Source organism: Bombina bombina, chromosome 1, assembly GCF_027579735.1.
Source record: "Bombina bombina isolate aBomBom1 chromosome 1, aBomBom1.pri, whole genome shotgun sequence".
NCBI classification, from domain to species: domain Eukaryota; kingdom Metazoa; phylum Chordata; class Amphibia; order Anura; family Bombinatoridae; genus Bombina; species Bombina bombina.
In genome coordinates, this window is record NC_069499.1 from 510,336,556 (window position 1) to 510,358,445 (window position 21,890).

Sequence of the window (21,890 nt, forward strand, 5' to 3'; positions counted from 1 at the left end):
GCCCACTTCATCACATCATCTTTTCAGGATTTTTTGGATATTCACAATAATTTTTGAAATTTGATTTGAAAACCACTACGTTTTTCTTTTTTACACACTTCATCATTTCACCGTTTATCGAGGGATATATAAGGATAACTGTTTTAAAATAGAATCTTCATATTGGACATTCACTCTCTGGAAAGAATTTAAAGTTTGGGACCTACATATTTATGGACACCTACTCAGTAAATTGATGTTTTTATATATTTATATTTTTTATCCAACCATCAACAGCTGTTTTATTGTAATTTATTTTGTGATTAAGATTGTATATTGTTGTGGTTTTTAACCACAATTGTATTGTTTTTTATATAGATATATGCTTATTTTATTGTTAATTTTAAGTGGATCCACTTTTGTATCTTGTTTGTATATTTTAGCTATAAGTAGCTTATAAAATATTTTATATACCCCTATAGAATTTCAATATATTTTTTATTTAAATAATCTTGTCACTACTAGTGTCTTAGCCTTTTAGGAGGCGCTCTGTGTATTTATTTTTAGCACTACATTCACCTTTTTGGAGGTGCTGGTACCCACAATACTAGGAGCTACAGACACAAGGTTGAGCGCTGTCAGATTTTAACAGAGATATATATATATATATATATATATACACACACACACACACACATATTTAGACATGTATATGTATTTATCTCTATGCTAAAGACCTTTGCAGTCCTTTTTTTCTTCCAACACCTGAGCCCACATATCTTAACTTTTTTGCGCATTATTTTTTTTATATTTCTTTATTAGATGTTATTATGAGTGTAACTGTACTTTGTAATGTATTTTTGATGTGTTTTCTGTCTGTTTTTTGTTTTAATAAACAGTTAACTACAGCTCTGAGCCGGTTGCGCTATCCCTTGGCGCATTAACTTCAACTGCGGTCAAGTAATTGTGTTTACTTTCAACTTGTAATTTCAAGCGCAACATCTGACGTGCAAACACTGTGATAAACCTGATATCGCTTGCGCGTAACTGTTAGCACGCCACTCGTAATTAGGCCAAAAATGCATAATATTGTATGTTTGAGAAGAAGAATAAAAAGGTTTTCAAAGGATACTTGTTACAGTTAGCAGATATGTATTACAACCTTTTGTGCTTTCATAGCTATGAAAGTTGCAGTGTTATACAAATAAATAATAATAATAATAAACTGTATTTTATTTTTACTTTCTAGAGCATCAACAACATATGGACATGTGATTTATAAAAGGAAATAATTATGAATAACTGAAGATATCTAGTGATTGGGGGTCCTTGCTTAACAATTTGTAAAGTATTTAACAAGGTAAGAACCAAACAAACATTATTATGGTTTAGAAATATGCTCATATCTCCATAATCTTTGAGTAAACAAAAAAAGGACTGAGTTTTCAATAAAGTATATATATATATATATATATATATATATATATATACACACACACACACACACACACTGTGTGTGTGTGTTTGTATGTATGTATGTATATATATACTTGTGTGTGTGTGTATTTTTTAAAAATAAATGATTTTCAAAATGTAATGTATATGTGGATAAATAATAATTAATGAATATGAATTATTTCACATGTATGTAACATATGAATGTTCTCTCTATCATTTGCGTAAAAGAGCAGTATGTTGAACTAATATAAGAGCTTTTTCAAATAATTAATAGGATGATCTATCTTTAAATTTCTTACTTATCATACTAATCTCTTAAAATGTTGATATATAAATTCACTGCACTAAACAGAGTAAATTCAAGGGATTTCTGTATTGTGAACCTTGGTGCTTATATGAGAAATAAATAAATCTATTGGTGATTTTTTCCCGAAAATGCTTTTGATCACAATGCTATATTGTTTTGTTTGTGAAAACCCTAATCTTAGTATTAAGCTAGGTATTAAGTACCTCTTAGGTATTAAGGTAGATATTAAGTATTTCTTTTTAAAATAGTCAGTTTCGAAAGATGTCCCAGTTTCTGATAAAATAGCCCATTCACACCTCTTAAGGTCAAATGAAAGCTCTATTCATGCAAACTCTTTGTTCACTCTTCATATAAAATGATCATTTGCATGTGTTATATTAACCTATTATTATCACAATACATCCTCAACACTAAAAATATAAATGCCATCTGTATGTATCTTGGCATGATAGGCATCTTTTTATTGTCACTTCAGGACCCCAACATCTACAAATGTTTTAAATTTGTATTTTGAGTAAAAGTCACACTATCATGGTTGTCACCAACAGTAATTGTATTATTAAAATTGTGTTTTAAAAGGGGATCACTTAATTTCATATTTCATAGGAACCTATTGTAATCCGTTTCCATCCGTACTAGTGCTAAACTGTCTGAACGCATCTTTCATCTTGCATGGGCAGACTGTGCACTAGTCATGTGCGTTTGGTTTGTTACAAATGCAAATTCATAAAAAAAATAGATATTTATTGTGTTTTCATGTAATTAATAAATTAATATCTGAATGAATACACCAACTAAATTAAAAGAAAATAAAGAATTACTGAGAAAAATTCATCAGTATTAATTAATTGGAGGGCGTCTGAAAAATTGCCTTTTAGAAGTTGACACCTCTAGGTACTTGATAAGCCATCAAAAGGGCATTTTGTACATCTTTAAACCTATTTCAAGACTATTTTAAAACAGACTTGTATCTTCTCATGTTTAATTAAATACCCATTCATCTCTATTGGGGAAGATGCATACAGTTAACAGTTATATGTATTTGTGTTGAGTACCTGATATCCTGTACAGCTAAGGCGCTCTGTATGAAAAGTCACTTTCCCCAATATCTACAAATGGAGGGATTTTAATATTTGATTACAGGTCACACTCACACTTTTTTGAATGTTACTTAGCATACTAGGGTTATTAAAATTATGTTTGCTTAATCTCAACTTTCAAAGTAATGTTTCCATCCGCACCACTACTAAACCATTTGAATGCATATTTTAGGTTGTCAGGATGGGCAGACTTAGCAATGTTTTTCTATTGCTATACGGTAACTTTTATAATTTGAGAATATTTGCATTCATTGTTTATTAAAGCACCGTTTTCATTTAGCTGTGAACAGAAATCAAAATGGTGACTATGGGTTATATGCAAATGATTTATAATCGGCTAGATTACAAGTGGATTGCTAATTGGGAATGGGAAAATGAAAAAATTCAACCTGTTTATGGGCATTCAATAAATAACCAGACATTACAAGTGACTGGTTATTGCTACCTCAAGCTCACGGAATCAATTAGTGCTCCGAAAATGGACTAGAAATCAGATCTCTGATTAATTTTTCAAAAGTGCCACAACTGACCCCAAAATAAAGTAGTTTGCATTTTAATTAAAACAAAAAACTGCACAAAGAAGATTTTAGGGGTTAAAGTTGGCGGGTGTGGGGTGTTAGGAAAAAAAACGGCAATGAAAAGTGCCTTTACATTGCAGCCTAGGGAACTGTGTGTTTCCTGTAAATATATATGTATATGCTTATATATACATATAAACACATAAATATATATGTATATGCTTATATATACACATATAAACACATAAATATATATGTATATGCTTATATATACACATATAAACACATAAATATATATGTATATGCTTATATATACACATATAAACACATAAATATATATGTATATGCTTATATATACACATATAAACACATAAATATATATGTATATATATATATATATATATATATATATATGTATATATTTAACATTTGCTGCCCATCGCTGCACAAATTAGCCCTTCGCTGCTCTAGGTTCTCATGCCATGTCTCCAATAAATGCCTCGTTCTCAATTGCATGTGTTGTTATTACGAGTGGAGTACAAATATCGCTTTAAGGCACAATTTTGCGTTCCACTCTTAATCTGGCCCAATATTTTTTTTTACTGGATTACAACATTTTTATAAACTGCAAATCGTGAGCCTGCTACCTTGCTAGATTTTATCTGCCTAGGATACCCTTAAACAAGATTATGGGGGGTAGTTATCAACGCGTCTACTTTACCTGCCTTCGCCGGTTCAATATGCCCGCCTAAGCTCGCCTACCATCGCCGCCGCGGACCTGAAAAATTTTGCATAAGTTATTAAAAAAGCTGTCAAAAAGCCGCGCACCAAGTACGGGGCGATGAGCAGCGGACTGTAATAGTTATCACTCATCCGATCTCGCTGCTCTTCGGCTTTTTGACAGCTTTCTTGCTAGCCTGTCACTAAGCACCCACACTAAACTAAACTGTTCTACCCCCTATACCGGCGCCCCCGGAGCCCCCCGCAACTAAATAAAGTTATTAACCCCTAAACCGCCGCTCCCGGACACCGCCGCAACTCTTATAAATGTATTAACCCCTAAACCTCCGCTCCCGGACACCGCCGCCACCTACGTTATACCTATTAACCCCTATCCTGCCCCCCCTATACCGCCGCCCTCTATAATAAAGTTATTAACCCCTATCCTGCCGATCCCGGACCTTGCCGCAACTAAATAGTTTAACCCCTAAACCGCCGCTCCCGGACCCCGCCGGAACCTATATTAAACTTATTAACCCCTAATCTGCCCCCTCCTACACCTATAATACATTTATTAACCCCTATCCTGCCCCCCTACACCGCTGCAACTGTAATAAAATTATTAACCCCTAAACCTAAGTCTAATCCTAACCCTAACACCCCCCAACTTAAATATTAATTAAATAAATCTAAATAATATTTCTATTATTAACTAAATGAATCCTATTTAAAACTAAATACTTACCTTTAAAATAAACCCTAATATAACTACAATATAAATAATAATTATATTGTAGCTATCTTAGGATTTATATTTATTTTACAGGCAAATTTCAATTTATTTTAACTAGGTACAATAGCTATTAAATAGTTATTAACTATTTAATAGCTTACCTAGTTAAAATAAAGAGAAATTTACCTGTAAAATAAATCCTAACCTAAGCACCTAACACTACACAATACTTTGTATTTATTTTAGCTAGTTAGAATAGTTATTAAATAGTTATTAACTATTTAATAACTACCTAGCTAAAAGAAATACAAAATTACCTGTAAAATAAATCCTAACCTAAGTTACAATTAAACCTAACACTACACTATCATTAAATGAATTAAATAAATTAACTACAAATAACTACAATTAAATACAATTACATAAACTAACTAAAGTACAAAAAATAAAAAAGCTAAGTTACAAAAAATAAAAAAAATAAGTTACAAACATTTAAAAAATATTACAACAATTTTAAGCTAATTACACCTAATCTAAGCCCCCTAATAAAATAACAAAACCCCCAAAATAAAAAAAATGCCCTACCCTATTCTAAATTACAAAAGTTCAAAGCTCTTTTACCTTACCAGCCCTTAAAAGGGCATTTTGCGGGGCATTCCCCAAAGAATTCAGCTCTTTTGCCTGTAAAAGAAAAATACAACCCCCCCCCAACATTAAAACCCACCACCCACATACCCCTAATCTAACCCAAAACCCCCTTAAATAAACCTAACACTACCCCCCTGAAGATCATCCTACCTTGAGTTGTCTTCAGCCAGCCGACCCACCGATGGAACCGAAGAGGAGATCCGGAGCGGCAGAAGTGATCCTCCAAGGGGCGCTGAAGAAGTCTTCCATCCGATGAAGTCATCATCCAGGCGGCGCTGAAGAAGTCTTCCATCCGGGCGATGTCATCTTCCAAGCGGCGCTGAAGAAGTCTTCCATCCGGGCGATGTCATCTTCCAAGTTGGGTCTTCAATCTTCTTTCTTCAGGATCCATCTTCATCCTGCCGACGCGGAATATCCTTCTTCCCCGACAGACTAACGACGAATGAAGGCTCCTTTATGGGACGTCATCCAAGATGGCGTCCCTTCAATTCCGATTGGCTGATAGGATTCTATCAGCCAATCGGAATTAAGGTAGGAAAAATCTGATTGGCTGATTGAATCAGCCAATCAGATTGAAGTTCAATCCGATTGGCTGATCCAATCAGCCAATCAGATTGAGCTCGCATTCTATTGGCTGTTCCGATCAGCCAATAGAATACGAGCTCAATCGGATTGGCTGATTCAATCAGCCAATCAGATTTTTCCTACCTTAATTCCGATTGGCTGATAGAATCCTATCAGCCAATCGGAATTGAAGGGACACCATCTTGGATGACATCCCTTAAAGGAGCCTTCATTCGTTGTTAGTCCGTCGGGGAGGAAGGATGTTCCGCGTCGGCGGGATGAAGATGGATCCTGAAGAAAGAAGATTGAAGACCCCGCTTGGAAGATGACATCGCCTGGATGGAAGACTTCTTCAGCGCCGCTTGGAAGATGACATCGCCCGGATGGAAGACTTCTTCAGCGCCGCCTGGATGATGACTTCATCGGATGGAAGACTTCTTCAGCGCCCCTTGGAGGATCACTTCTGCCGCTCCGGATCTCCTCTTCGGTTCCATCCGTGGGTTGGCTGGCTGTAGACAACTCAAGGTAGGATGATCTTCAGGGGGGTAGTGTTAGGTTTATTTAAGGGGGGGTTTGGGTTAGATTAGGGGTATGTGGGTGATGGATTTTAATGTTGGGGGGGTTGTATTTTTCTTTTACAGGCAAAAGAGCTGAATTCTTTGGGGCATGCCCCGCAAAAGGCCCTTTTAAGGGCTGGTAAGGTAAAAGAGCTTTGAACTTTTTTAATTTAGAATAGGGTAGGGCATTTTTTTATTTTTGTTATTTTATTAGGGGGCTTAGATTAGGTGTAATGTTTGTAACTTATTTTTTTATTTTTTGTAACTTAGCTTTTTTATTTTTTGTACTTTAGTTAGTTTATGTAATTGTATTTAATTGTAGTTATTTGTAGTTAATTTATTTAATTAATTTAATGATAGTGTAGTGTTAGGTTGAATTGTAACTTAGGTTAGGATATATTTTACAGGTAATTTTGTATTTCTTTTAGCTAGGTAGTTATTAAATAGTTAATAACTATTTAATAACTATTCTAACTAGCTAAAATAAATACAAAGTTACCTGTAAAATAAATATAAATCCTAAAATAGCTACAATGTAATTATTAATTACATTGTAGCTATCTTAGGGTTTATTTTACAGGTAAGTATTTAGTTTTAAATAGGATTAATTTATTTAAGTATAGTGTAGTGTTAGGTGTAAGTGTAATTTAGGTTAGGATTTATTTTACAGGTAAATTTCTCTTTATTTTAGCTAGGTAAGCTATTAAATAGTTAATAACTATTTAATAGCTATTGTACCTAGTTAAAATAAATTGAAATTTGCCTGTAAAATAAATATAAATCCTAAGATAGCTACAATATAATTATTATTTATATTGTAGCTATATTAGGGTTTATTTTAAAGGTAAGTATTTAGTTTTAAATAGGATTAATTTAGTTAATAATAGAAATATTATTTAGATTTATTGAATTCATATTTAAGTTGGGAGTGTTAGGGTTAGGGTTAGACTTTGGTTTAGGGGTTAATAATTTTATTACAGTGGAGGTGGTGTAGGGGGGCAGGATAGGGGTTAATAAATGTATTATAGGTGTAGGGGGGGCAGATTAGGGGTTAATAAGTTTAATATAGGTTGCGGCGGGGTCCGGGAGCGGCAGTTTAGGGGTTAAACTATTTATTTAGTTGCCGCGAGGTCCGGGGTCGGCAGGATAGGGGTTAATATCTTTATTATAGAGGGCGGCGGTATAGGGGGGGCATGATAGTGGTTAATAGGTATCATGTAGGTGGCGGCGGGGTCTGGGAGCGGCGGTTTAGGGGTTAATACATATATTATAGTTGTGGCGGGGTCAGGGACCAGCGGTTTAGGGGTTAATACATATATTATAGTTGCGGCGGGGTCAGGGAGCGGCAGTTTTAGGGGTTAACATGTTTATTATAGTGGCGGTGGGCTCCGGGAGCGGCGGTTTAGGGGGTAATAACTTTATTTAGTTGCGGCGGTGTAGGGGGCAGATTAGGGGTGTTTAGACTTGGGGTACATGTTAGGGGGTTAGGTGCAGACATTTCCCATAGGAATCAATAGGATGTCTGGCAGCAGCGAATATGAACTTTCGCTATGGTCAGACTCCCATTGATTCCTATGGGATCCGCCACCTCCAGGGCGGCGGTTTGAAAACCAGGTACGCTGGGCCGGAAAAGTGCCGAGCGTACCTGCTAGTTTTTTGATAACTAGCAAAAGTAGTCAGATTGTGCCGCACTTATGTGCGGAACATCTGGAGTGACGTAAGAATCGATCTGTGTCGGACTAAGTCCGGCGGATCGAAGCTTACGTCACAAAATTCTACTTTTTCTGGTCTCTAGCCTTTGATAACTAAGGCAAATCAGCCTCGCCACAAATACGCTGCGGAATTCCAGCGTATTTGAGGTTGACGGCTTGATAACTACCCCCCTATGCCTTCATGACCAGGTTTTGATAGAAGATCCTAATTTTTTTGAGCGCTTTGTGCAAAAAAAATTCCCTGTGCAATTTGCATCATTAAGGGTTAACTTTAAGTTTAAGATGCAGTCTAGGTGCTAATCTGCTGCCCTGAAGATGTTTCACATTGCAAATAGCAGACAAATGGAGTTTGGTTAAAAAAAATTTCATGACAATTTATTCTTCTGAAACAAACTTTTTGTTTATATATATATATTTTATCAATGCACATGTCTAGGTCTGATATAGGATTGCAAAAGAAAAAATATTAAACAGTGATTGCTAAATGAACTTATAAACATCAATATAACAGCTCCATAGTATACATTTTTATGTTGTAGGTTACAGTATGTAGAAAAATGCCACATATGTCATTCCCAATGCTGAACTCACTTCCTAGGGAAGCTGTAACTGCATATTCAATTAATGTTACATAAATGCCTGGCTCAAAATAGTGTCAACATTGGTAAAAGTGGAGAAATCAATTTTCCTCTTATTTTGTTTTATAATTGAAAGAAATATATTATTGCTTCTGCATAGGCAAATATGTCAATGTGAAGGCATCACTGGGGATATAACAAGGGTTCAAATAAATTGACTTTTTCCTGTATATCTACTACATTATAATGGTATTGCCTAGCAGAACTTTTATTAAATATTTGATTTTATTCATATAATGTTTTTTTAACTTTTGGATTTGCAAATTCTTACATTTTATAAGATAAAGTAGTATTTTGTTCAGCCTACGCATATGAGAGATTTAAGTATACTTATATTTGAAAATATTAAATACATTTTTTATACTTTTTTTAAAATGCTCAGGTGAGAAAGTTGCAAATGTTTTTTCTAATGTAGTAAAGAAAAAAAAAGTATAATATAATTGCATGAACATATGACTTTTTAGTGCTTGGCACTCTCTGGGCTAAATGTAATATATTTTTTAACAATTTGTTTACATCATGTCCCGTAATCAAGAGTTGTAACAATGTATTGCTGGGAATTATGGCAGGGAAACAAGCCCCTTTTTTAACAAATTATTATTATTACTATTATAATTATCAGTTATTTGTAGAGCGCCAACAGGTTCTGCAGCGCTAACAAATTTTAAAATGTATGGCATGCTGGACTGGTCTTGATTAAACAAAACAAAGCAATAATCAAAACAAAAGCAATTTTTTTTTTTAAAAAAGCAGGCTGTTTATAATTATTTATTTTAAAGGGTTACATTAAGTGTATGGTTGCATGGGCAAGCTAGTATTCCTTTGTGTAATTCTATAGCAAGTGAATTGAAAAATTGTTGAATATATTATTAAATTGTTATATATTATATAAATGATATATATATATTGCTTATAGACTGTTATTGGTGACTAATTGCTTTAGCATATTGAAGATGCCCGATGCTACTCCTTAACTTCTTTGCCAATATGATCGGGATGATTTACACTCCCTGCTAGGGGGCAGCATTGCACAATCATTTCACAGGAAATGTATATTATTGCACAAAGTTGGTTTTAATGTGGGCACAACACTGTAGGTTTGTGTATTAAACCTTCTAAAGAACTTCCCATCTGTTGCAATTTTTGTAACTGTAATTTCATTACAAAAAAATATTCTTAAAAGGACTAACCATGCACAAACTTTATAAGTCACACCATTCCCATACATTTTTGTATTCATTTCTCCACTATTTGTGTTTTATAATCTCTAGTACCAGCTACTCTGACATTGTACTGAAGATTCTTGATCCATCAACGTCAATACATTTTCTCAATTACTCTTGTAACAGCTTTTTAATGTCAAAATAACCTGACTAAAAGCTTTATCATTAGATCTCACATGAGTCATTTGTGAAACAGCTATACATCTGTTATATCATGAGTCTATGGTTTACGGTTTGATGTGCCTTCCCTGAAGAATATCGCCTTGACTACACGAAAAAACAAAACATCTCCAATGACTTTATGAAGTGTAATGTGTACAATCTCTGCTACAATTTCTACAAATTATTCAGTATAGTATATTGACAGCTGCAGTATTCAATCTATTGACAAACTCAGATTAAATAGTTCCATAACCATCAGTAGGTACATCTATGCACAGACATTTGTGGCACATTCTAATTATTTTAAAATTGCTATGTGAAATATAGCAGCCCAGCAGATTTTTAGTTTTATTTTTTTGCTTAGTTGTATTAGTTATTTTAATGCATTAGTCTATCAACCTGATGAATTAGTAAATCAACCCAGATATCTATGCTACTTCTTGGTTATCAACTTTTTCTGCTTCTCTCTTCAAAAGTCTCTGCTCATTAAGGAAAACGTAAAATTTTCTTAATGATATTTTTTGCAGGCTGAAAAAAACAAACCAAAATGATATATTGTAGATCAAACTATTTTTAACACAAAATCCTTTATTGCTAGAATATTCTTCCTCAATTGGCAACAAAACATCTCTGCTGTTTTTGAATTTGCATAGTTAGGATGGGGCATCTGAGTGTGTGTTTTTTCAATGAATATGTTATATTATTTAAATTAAAGTGACAGTAAATTGAAAATTAAACTTTCATGATTCTGTGCATATATATACACTGTATATATATATAGGGGGGTAGTTATCAAGCCGTCTACTTTTCTGGCTTCGCCGGCCCAATACGCCCGCCTAAGCTCGCCTACCTTCGCTGCCGCGGACCTGAAAAAATACGCCTAAGTTATCAAATAAAGCTGTCAAAAAGCCGCGGGGCGATGAGCAGCGGACTGTGACAGTTATCACTCATCCGATCTCGCTGCTCTTCGGCTTTTTCCCAGCTTTATTGCTAGCCTGTCACTAAGCACTCACATTAAACTACACTGTTCTATCCCTATACCGGCGCTCCCGGAGCCCCCCACAACTCAATAAAGTTACTAACCCCTAAACCGCCGCTCCTAGACCCCGCCGCAACTCTTATAAATGTATTAACCCCTAAACTGCCGCTCCTAGACCCCGCTGCAACTCTTATAAATGTATTAACCCCTAAACCGCCGCTCCCGGACACCGCTGCCACCTACAGTATACCTAGTAACCCCTATCCTGCCCCCCCTACACCGTCGCCCTCTATTATAAAGTTATTAACCCCTATCCTGCTGATCCCGCACCGCTCCGAAACTAAATAAATAGTTTAACCCCTAAACCGCCGCTCCCTGAACACGCCGCAACCTATATTAAACCTATTAACCCCTATCCTGCCCCCCCTACACCGTTGTCACCTATAATAAATTTATTAACCCCTAATCTGCCTCCCCTACACCGTCGCCCCCTATAATAAATTTATTAACCCCTATCCTGCCCCCCACTACGCCGCCGCCACTGTAATAAAATTATTAACCCCTAAACCTAAGTCTAACCTTAACCCTAACGCCCCCTAACTTAAATATTAATTAAATAAATCTAAATAATATTTCTATTATTAACTAAGTTAATCCTATTTAAAACTAAATACTTACCTATAAAATAAACCCTAATATAGCTACTATATAAATAATAATCATATTTTAGCTATCTTAGGATTTATTTTTATTTTACAGGTACCTTTCAATTTATTTTAACTAGGTACAATAGCTATTAAATAGTAATTAACCTAGCTAAAATAAACTGAAATTTACCTGTAAAATAAATCCTAACCTAAGTTACAATTACACCTAACACTACACTATACTTTAATAAATTATTCCTATTTAAAAATAAATACTTACCTGTAAAATAAACCCTAAGATAGCTACAATATAATTAATAATTATATTGTAGCTATCTTAGGATTTATATTTATTTTATAGGTAACTTTGTATTTATTTTAGCTAGTTAGAATAGTTATTAAATAGTTATTAACTATTTAATAACTACCTAGCTAAAAGAAATACAAAATTACCTGTAAAATAAATCCTAACCTAAGTTAAAATTAAACCTAATATTACACTATCATTAAATTAATTAAATAAACTACCTACAAATAACTACAATTAAATACAATTACATAAACTAACTAAAGTACAAAAAATAAAAAAAGCTAAGTTACAAAAAATAAAAAAATAAGTTACAAACATGTTAAAAATATTACAACAATTTTAAGCTACTTACACCTAATCTAAGCCTGTTACGTTTAAGTATGAACTAGTACCCTTGTTTTTATGCAGGACCACTCAGTCTCACACCTTACCTCGGGTTCACTAAGATCTAACTTGTGGAACCCTGTTATGCTCATAGATCTGAGGGTCACTACTGTAGGATACAGTGTGAAAATGGTATACAAGAGAAATGGAATGAGCAAAACCACAATATAGTATGTAATGTAGGATAACTCCAATTCCAAAGTTTAGAGAGATTCAAAAACGTATTCACTTTCCAAAATAGTTGCAGACTCACATCACGGACATATAAAATATTTACATAGCTTGCACACACACACTCTTTAGTTATAGTTGTGCAAGATAAGTTCACAGGTCATTTACAGCCGGATATAAGATTAGCAGTAATAAGTAGTTGCTGAGTTAAAGTCAGTTTAAGCACATAAAGTACATCAGTGGTTAATGCTAGAGGGAGCAGTACCTTGAAGCATGATGTTAGATTTGCAGAAGTCACTATGCAAGTAAATGTAATGAACCACAAACGGAAGAAATGATTTCAAAGTTAGTACATGAAATAAGCTGGTTAATAGCTTGGTATGGCAGGTAAACTTGATTACTTGAGGCAAAGCAGAAACAATTGACATGAGAGGCAAAATATCCTTATTTGTACATTGGTAATACACCTGGTAAATCCTGATGGTAGAATATACAAACCGGCTTCCCAATTAGTATCCTCAGCGTGGAGCAGAGCGGTATTACCGAAGAGGCAACGCAGACAGCATGTGCTGAGATTCAGTGAGTGTGTGTGGCAGCTGCGGTTTCACACAGAGACAAGTCGGGCGTGACGTCACACGCCAACGGAACAGCATGCGAGTGTACAGGATGCGAGCAGCAGCGTGAGAGACAGGATCAGAGGTGAGGTGCTGCAATTCCACAAGTCTTGAGAAACTGGAAATTAGTATCAGTAGAAGGAAATCCCAACTTAGACAGGAGGGAATAGCTGGGTGTGTAGCGTTCAGGAGCAGTGAGTGACTGAACAAATTACCAAGCAACGTTCAACACTAGGTGGAGCCTTAAATAGCAGTATGGTAATTAGAAGTTAAAGGTACAGAATGGTAAAACCCTGACAGAACTCCCCCCTCAAGGAGCCGCTCCGTGGATCAAGGACCAGGACGGTCAGGATTCCTCCGGTGGTACAAAGAGAGAAGTTGGGGGGCGGAGAAGTTAGAGGAAGGCTCCCACGAATCCTCCTCAGGAGCATAGCCCTTCCATCTTACCAAGTACTGGAGCTGATCATGAAGGTATCTGGAGTCCAAGATAGAATCAATTTCATATTCGACATCATCATTCACTTGAGGAACAACAGAAGAACCCTGTAGGTTACCCCTGACCAAGGAGTAGGGCTTTAACAAGGACACATGGAACGTTGGATGTATCTTCAGAGTAGGTGGTAATTGAAGAGTCACAGCATTAGGATTGATTACTTTAATAATCTCATATGGTCCCAAATATAAAGCACCTAATTTTTTACTAGGGATCTTCAAACGTACGTTTTTTGTACTAAGCCAGACCTTGTCGCCAACAGCATAATCCGGAGGTTTAGATCTGCGTAAATCATAATGATGTTTCTGGGTGGTTTGTGCCTCCTGTAGAACTGTTTTTAAGGAGGCAAAACCATTAGCAATTGAATTGACTGTATCGTTTACCATTGGTAGTGTAGAATCAGAAGTACAGGTAGGATGGTATGTTGGATGAAACCCATAGTTGACGTAAAATGGTGTGGTTCTCATAGAGGAGTGTAGTGAGTTGTTATGAGCAAATTCGGCAGTGGCCAGAAGTGAGTGCCAATTGTCTTGTTCCAAGGTACAGTAGCAGCGGAGATATTGCTCAAGTGACTGATTAGTTCTCTCCAGTTGCCCATTCGTCTGGGGATAATAGGCTGAGCTAAGTCTTCTACAGATATTGAGGGTACAACATAGCTGGGACCAAAACCTAGATGTGAATTGTGATCCCCTATCCGTAGTGACAGATTTGGGCAATCCATGAAGTTTCACTATGTTGTTTAGGAATAAAGAGGCAGTTTCTGAAGCCGTTGGAAGACCCCTGTGGGGGATGAAATGAGCCATTTTAGAAAACAAATCAACCACTACTAATATGGTGTTGTAATTTGATGAAGTTGGTAAGTCCACTATGTAATCCATGGCGATATCTGTCCAAGGTCTGTCTGGGATTGGAAGCGAAAGAAGGTATCCATAAGGGCGATTATGTGGGTGTTTCTTAGTGGTACATGTGGGACAGCTTTGTACGTATCGAGTGACTGTGTCCATCATTTTGGGCCACCAATAATCTCTCTTCAATAAATGCAGAGTCTTATGAACCCCAGGATGACCTGCTAGGAGTGAGTCATGAGCATAACCAACAATCTCTTCTCTGAGAACTTCAGGTATATACAGTAGACTCTCATGGTAGTACAAACCATCCGGATGTTTGCTTAAACCCAGTTGCTGTAAAGAAGAGTCCTGTGACAGATGTTGTTTTAAGGTGGTTTTGAAGCCTGTAGTCAAACAGATTATTCTATCTGAGGGTATGATAGATTCTGGTGTTTCTATATGCAAAGGTTTCGGATCCTTTCGAGAAAGAGAGTCTGCCTTGAGATTTTTGGAGCCTTGTCTATATGTTATGATATAATCAAATCGTGAAAAGAATAGACTCCACCTGACTTGACGTGAAGTCAAGGTTTTGTTGGATCTCAAAAATTCAAGATTCCGATGGTCAGTGTATATCAGAATAGGGTGTTGTGTTCCTTCCAGAAGATGTCTCCAGAACTCTAGAGCAGATTTGATAGCAAGAAGCTCCTTATCACCAATACCATAATTCATTTCTGCAGAGGTCATTACTCTGGAGTAGTAAGATATTGGGTGAAGAGGTTCCATAGGAGACTTTCTTTGAGAAAGGATTGCCCCAAGAGCATACTCGGAAGCATCAACCTCCAGGGTATATTGACAACTGGGATCTGGGAACTGTAGAATCGGAGCTGTAATAAATTTCTGTTTAAGACTAATGAAAGAATCTTCTGCTGACTGATTCCAAACAAATTTTATATGTTTACGTGTTAAGTAAGTCAATGGTTGAACAATATGTGAAAACCCTTTAATGAATTTGCGATAAAAGTTCGCAAACCCTAAAAATCTCTGGATTTCTTTCTTATTACGGGGAACAGGCCAATTGGTTACAGCGTCCACCTTGTTAGATTCCATGGAGATACCTAAAGGTGATATGTTGTATCCTAAAAAGGAAATCGTATCTGTGTTGAATATACACTTTTCAAGCTTAGCGAAAAGACGGTGAACTCTTAATCGTAATAAAACCTGCTTCACATGAGGCACATGTTTTTCGTATGACTCTGAGAATATAAGAATGTCGTCCAGATAGATGACAATACAAACATTTAAGAGGTCATGAAACACATCATTTATGAAACACTGAAATGTCGCCGGAGCGTTGCATAAGCCAAACGGCATCACAGTGTATTCATAAAGGCCGTAACGTGTATGGAAGGCTGTTAACCACTCATCCCCTGCTCTCATCCTAATCAAATTGTAGGCACCTCTAAGATCCAGTTTTGTATAAATAACAGCACCACGTAACCGTTCAATTAATTCAGGAATGAGAGGCAGGGGGTATCTGTTTTTCTTTGTACATTTGTTAAGTTGCCTATAGTCAATGATTGGACGAAGGCTACCATCCTTATTCTTAACAAAAAACATAGATGCTCCAACGGAGGATGTGGAGGGTCTAATGAAGCCTTTTTTCAAGTTATCATCCAGATAGTCTTTCAAATGAGCTAATTCTGGCTCTGAAAGCGGATATATATGACCAATAGGTATGGTACTGTCTGGTATGAGATCTATAGGACAATCATAAGACCTGTGTGGTGGTAGTGTGTCTGCCTCAACCTTATCAAAAACGTCACTAAATTCTTTATAACAATCAGGTAGGCTATGGACAGATAAATGGTATAAAGAGTGTTTAGTAAAACATGAATGTTTACAAAATGCAGAATCAAAGATCACAGAACCTTCACACCAAGAGATAGTGGGGTTATGTCTTATTAACCAGTTTAAGCCAAGTATCATAGGATAAACTGAAGTGGGAAGTACATCGAAAGACAACTGCTCAATATGACTAGACTTTGTTATCACAGTAATGGGAATGGTGTGATGTGTTATGGGACCTGAACTGAATAGAGAGCCATCAACCAAACGTATAGCAAGTGAAACACTCTTTTTTATTAGTGGGATCTTATCTACAAAATTCCCAGATGCGTCAGAGTCAACTACGGCCTGTACGTCTATCTTCCGATGATGCCACTGTAGGGAAAGAGGAAGGGACAAATGAGAATTGAAATCATGTACCATATTGATTATATGATAACTAGGAGGTGTCTTACCCTTCTTTTGGTGAAGAAGTAATGGACAATCTTTAACAGTATGATCTTTATCAGCACAGTATAGACAAAGGTTCAGTAATTTACGCCTAGCTTTTTCTTCGGGTTTTAGAGGACCACGAATAACTGCTACATCAATAGGTTCATCAGAGGACCTTGTTGGTAAGGTTGAAGGTGTAGCATGATAAGTGGATATTCTTCTGTAGCTTGCATCAGTAAAGGATCTTTCAGATTTTCTTTCCCTTAACCTTCGGTCTCTACCTATGCTGAGTGTCATGAGAGCTTCTAAATCATCAGGAATGATACCACGTGCAAGCTCATCTTTTATTGCTTCACTGAGACCTAACCGGTATTGATTCCTTAAACCTGGAGTGTTCCACTGTGTGTCCGGTGCCCAACGTTTGAAATCCGTGATATATTCTTCCATGACTCTTTTCCCTTGACGTAAGGACCTGATAGCTGTTTCTGCTGTGTTCTGTTTATTGTGATCCTCATAAAGCAGAGACATAGCAGAAAAGAATGCATCGAGAGAATTTAAGATGGGATCATCATTCTCATAAAAGGCATTAGCCCAAGACCTGGCCTCACCACGTAAGAATGAGATAACTGTTAATACCCTGACCCTATCTGTTGGGTATGATTTAGGTTTCAGAGTAAACATCAGTGTACAAGAGTTCTTGAAATCCCTAAACAAAGCTCTCTCCCCAGAGAATTTTTCAGGAGGGCTAATTACAGGTTCAGTTGAGGTTTCAGCTACGGGAGACTTACTGGCAAGATGGTCATTAATGAATTTTCTGATGTTCTGGTTCTCCAATTGTATCTCCCTTAGTCCCTGTATCATGTGATCCATACTTTGAGCTAGGGAGCCAACCCTATTGTAAAGCTCTGTTATATCCATTTAACAAGGTACTAGTTATTTTTTATAGGGCTTGGTAATATGTCACGTTTAAGTATGAACTAGTACCCTTGTTTTTATGCAGGACCACTCAGTCTCACACCTTACCTCGGGTTCACTAAGATCTAACTTGTGGAACCCTGTTATGCTCATAGATCTGAGGGTCACTACTGTAGGATACAGTGTGAAGATGGTATACAAGAGAAATGGAATGAGCAAAACCACAATATAGTATGTAATGTAGGATAACTCCAATTCCAAAGTTTAGAGAGATTCAAAAACTTATTCACTTTCCAAAATAGTTGCAGACTTGCATCACGGACATATAAAATATTTACATAGCTTGCACACACACACACACACTCTTTAGTTATAGTTGTGCAAGGTAAGTTCACAGGTCATTTACAGCCGGATATAAGATTAGCAGTAATAAGTAGTTGCTGAGTTAAAGTCAGTTTAAGCACATAAAGTACATCAGTGGTTAATGCTAGAGGGAGCAGTACCTTGAAGCATGATGTTAGATTTGCAGAAGTCACTATGCAAGTAAATGTAATGAACCACAAACGGAAGAAATGATTTCAAAGTTAGTACATGAAATAAGCTGGTTAATAGCTTGGTATGGCAGGTAAACTTGATTACTTGAGGCAAAGCAGAAACAATTGACATGAGAGGCAAAATATCCTTATTTGTACATTGGTAATACAGACCGGTAAATCCCGATGGTAGAATATACAAACCGGCTTCCCAATTAGTATCCTCAGCGTGGAGCAGAGCGGTATTACCGAAGAGGCAACGCAGACAGCGTGTGCTGAGATTCAGTGAGTGTGTGTGGCAGCTGCGGTTTCACACAGAGACAAGTCGGGCGTGACGTCACACGCCAACGGAACAGCATGCGAGTGTACAGGATGCGAGCAGCAGCGTGAGAGACAGGATCAGAGGTGAGGTGCTGCAATTCCACAAGTCTTGAGAAACTGGAAATTAGTATCAGTAGAAGGAAATCCCAACTTAGACAGGAGGGAATAGCTGGGTGTGTAGCGTTCAGGAACAATGAGTAACTGAACAAATTACCAAACAACGTTCAACACTAGGTGGAGCCTTAAATAGCAGTATGGTAATTAGAAGTTAAAGGTACAGAATGGTAAAACCCTGACAAAGCCCCCTAATAAAATAACAAACCCCCCAAAATAAAAAAATGCCCTACCCTATTCTAAATTAAATAAAGTTCAAAGCTCTTTTACCTTACCAGCCCTTAAAAGGGCCATTTGTGGGGGCATGCCCCAAAGAAAACAGCTCTTTTGCCTGTAAAAGAAAAATACAACCCCCCCCAACATTAAAACCCACCACCCACATACCCCTAATCTAACCCAAACCCCCCTTACAAAAACCTAACACTAATCCCCTGAAGATCATCCTACCTTTAGTCGTCTTCACTCAGCCGAGCCACCGATGGAACCGAAGTGGACATCCGGAGCGGAAGAAGTTAATCCTCCAAGCGGCGCTGAAGAAATCTTCCATCCAATGAAGTCATCATCCAGGCGGCGCTGAAGAAAAGTCTTCGATCCGGCCGATGTCATCTTCAAAGAGGCGCTGAAGAGGTCTTCTATCCGGGCGAAGTCATCTTCCAAGCCGGGTCTTGAATCTTCCTTCCGCCGACGTGGAACCTCCTTCTTCACCGACGGACTACGACGAATGAAGGCTCCTTTAAGGGACGTCATCCAAGATGGCGTCCCCTCAATTCCGATTGGCTGATAGGATTCTATCAGCCAATCGGAATTAAGGTAGGAAAATTCTGTTTGGCTGATGGAATCAGCCAATCAGATTCAAGTTCAATCCGATTGGCTGATCCAATCAGCCAATCAGATTGAGCTCGCATTCTATTGGCTGATCGGAACAGCCAATAGAATGCGAGCTCAATCTGATTGGCTGATTCCATCAGCCAATCAGATTTTTCCTACCTTAATTCCGATTGGCTGATAGAATCCTATCAGCCAATCGGAATTGAGGGGACGCCATCTTGGATGACATCCCTTAAAGGAGCCTTCATTCGTTGTAGTCCGTCGGTGAAGAAGGAGGTTCCGCGTCGGCGGAAGGAAGATTCAAGACCCGGCTTGGAAGATGACTTGGCCCGGATAGAAGACCTCTTCAGCGCCTCTTTGAAGATGACATCGGCCGGATCGAAGACTTTTCTTCAGCGCCGCCTGGATGATGACTTCATCGGATGGAAGATTTCTTCAGCGCCGCTTGGAGGATTAACTTCTTCCGCTCCGGATGTCCACTTCGGTTCCATCGGTGGCTCGGCTGAGTGAAGACGACTAAAGGTAGGATGATCTTCAGGGGATTAGTGTTAGGTTTTTGTAAGGGGGGTTTGGGTTAGATTAGGGGTATGTGGGTGGTGGGTTTTAATGTTGGGGGGGTTGTATTTTTCTTTTACAGGCAAAAGAGCTGTTTTCTTTGGGGCATGCCCCCACAAATGGCCCTTTTAAGGGCTGGTAAGGTAAAAGAGCATTGAACTTTATTTAATTTAGAATAGGGTAGGGCATTTTTTTATTTTGGGGGGGTTTGTTATTTTATTAGGGGGCTTAGATTAGGTGTAAGTAGCTTAAAATTGTTGTAATATTTTTAACATGTTTGTAACTTATTTTTTTATTTTTTGTAACTTAGCTTTTTTTATTTTTTTTACTTTAGTTAGTTTATGTAATTGTATTTTTTTTTTATTTTTTTTTTATAAATAATTTTTATTGAGGTTGAGCATAAAATAACAACCGTGAAGAGTTACAATCATCAGGTACATATGCAGAAAAGAACATACCATTCCACTTGCCGCAAAGCAAACAAGTCTGTTACATCACAGTTATGTAAAAAAAAAAAAATACTGTAAATAAACCTCACATTTTCTATTTTTGTTGCATAGAGAAGGAAAACTGTGAACCTCACATTTTCAAAAAACAAATAAGAAAGAATCATTACACATACATAAAGCAACCTAAAATAAGTTATACATATAGCAAAGCTATACTGATTAGTAGAGGCCATTGGTTCACATAAGATAGGGGGGATGTTCACGACAGCAATTACATATATTTAAATATTTTAAATAGAACAGTATATGTTTCAAACTGCATTACACAAGATTATGGAAAAGAAAAAGAAAAAAGAATATGCAATTTTTATTATCCACTGTCAAACTAAATATATTGTATACCATTATACCTCGTAGCTTAAGCATAAGATTGTAAAACATATACATTAATTGGGTGAACATAGGGGAAAATTGCGGTATATTACGAGGAAAACCGCGAGAGTAACTACTGGGGGGAAACCCAGAGCACCTTGAGATACTCGCATATGTCAGAATAAAACACATGCGGGGGGGTAGGAGACCAAAAATATAGAAATAAAGGACGCAGGTTTTTATACAGCCCATTGGCCAGAGGAGCTCCATAAGCTTATTATATTGTGGTTGTTTAATCACTGGGGAATAATGAGCAATAGCCTGAGAAAACGTTGCCGCTAAATAAACTTGAAAAATAAAGTGTTCTCGGGGCTGGAGTGAGATATTTTGATATGGTGTATATTAGTTAATTATTGAAAGCACAGACTTCAACTGCATGTAGTGAAGCAATAGTAAATAAAAGTAGAGGGCAGTTTAGTGTAATATCTACGTACATTTTGGGACTATGACAAAAGGAGGAGCCAGTTATCAAGTGAGCGATATGTGCATATCAAGAGCAATCCCTGCAAAGAGTTTGAAACTGCTATTGCTTTGATAGAGATAAAGTACATGAATAAAGGCCAAGATGTGGTTACGTCTGATCTGAAATATAGGGAGAACATTTTCTTCATTATATGTGTAGACCTTGTCACCTGGGCACGGGCCCTATACCCAAAGACAGGTCAACTAAATTAAGAGACGTGTACTCCGTTAGAGGATCATTACACCCAACCACTGCAGCT

At 36.9% G+C, this 21,890-nt stretch overlaps 1 protein-coding gene across 2 annotated transcripts in view; it reads left to right on the forward strand.

The window, feature by feature from the left end:
• The window catches only part of GULP1 (GULP PTB domain containing engulfment adaptor 1), an 803,315-nt gene that overhangs the window by 358,155 nt on the left and 423,270 nt on the right, over nucleotides 1–21,890 (forward strand). For both annotated transcript variants that reach the window (XM_053698596.1, XM_053698597.1), the window contains exon 2: nucleotides 1,229–1,339. The gene's annotated coding sequence lies outside the window, so the exon portion shown is untranslated. The remainder of the gene's footprint in view (nucleotides 1–1,228; nucleotides 1,340–21,890) is intronic.